Genomic DNA, 945 nt, shown 5'->3' on the forward strand with positions numbered 1-945 from the left:
GCCGTACCGCGCAGCCACGTAACCTCTCACCTTCTCCTTAGTTTTTAGTAGTCAGTAGTAGGGGAGAGTGTGGAGAGAAAGAGGAGAGAGAGAGAGAGAGCGCGCGAGAGAAAGGGAGAGAAAGTGAAAGAAGAAAAAAACGGGAAGAAGAACGCGAAATAGCAAGAAGCCGACTGTGAGAAAAACCGAGAAACGAGAGGTCGACAGCCCGTTTTTTCGTCGTCGTGATCTGTACTCCTCGTTGCTGTCGTTATCGTCGTCGTTTTCGACGCAGTCTTCGCCGTCGTCGTCATCGTCATCTTCCTTGTCTACGTCCACGTCGTCGTTGTCGTTGTCTCCGCTACCGCTGCCGCCGTCGTCATCCTCGTTGTCGTGTTCGTCGCCGTCGTCGTGATCCGGCTCGACACGACCAACGCGGATATACAACACTCCGTCGACTCATTGTTCACAATCGAAAGAAAGAAAGGACGAAACAATAAAAAAAAACGAATACAACAGCAAAACAAAGTGCGATCCGTGAAACGTACCGCGCGTACGTTTCATTCCACGTTCCACCGTCCTACCGTCGATAATTTATCGCGATAAAGCAACGTAAAACCGTCGCGCAGCCTCCGAAAACGACGGAGCACCGCGCACTCGGTCTACCAGGAAAACAGAGAGAGACAGGTGAACAACATAGAGGCGAAGGAGCGAGCGCGAAGATTAAAGAGACGCGAGTAGACGTAACAATCGAGGGACGAGGATCAACGAGAGAGTAATAGAAGTCGCGTGAAAGTGCGTGTCGTGCCGTGACATCGGAAGCGTTGACACGCGAAGGATCGAGTCGAGTCGGTGTTTTGCCATCGACAAGGCAAACACACACGGCGCATCGTTCAGCTGACGACGTGGTGTGTCAAAGTCGAAAGAACGAGAAGCGAGCGAGAGGCGGCTATCGGCGAGACCGGC

General features: G+C 52.6%; 1 protein-coding gene across 3 annotated transcripts in view; it reads left to right on the top strand.

Moving 5' to 3' along the window:
* The first annotated feature begins 6 nt into the window (after positions 1-6).
* Positions 7-945, top strand: part of LOC100745078 (RNA-binding protein Musashi homolog Rbp6) — a 783,269-nt gene continuing 782,330 nt past the window's right edge. For all 3 annotated transcript variants that reach the window (XR_004462521.1, XR_001102603.2, XM_033323160.1), the window contains exon 1: positions 7-940. The gene's annotated coding sequence lies outside the window, so the exon portion shown is untranslated. The remainder of the gene's footprint in view (positions 941-945) is intronic.

The sequence above is a fragment of the Bombus impatiens genome, unplaced genomic scaffold (assembly GCF_000188095.3).
Source record: "Bombus impatiens unplaced genomic scaffold, BIMP_2.2 scf_0044, whole genome shotgun sequence".
Classification (NCBI taxonomy): Eukaryota; Metazoa; Arthropoda; class Insecta; order Hymenoptera; family Apidae; genus Bombus; species Bombus impatiens.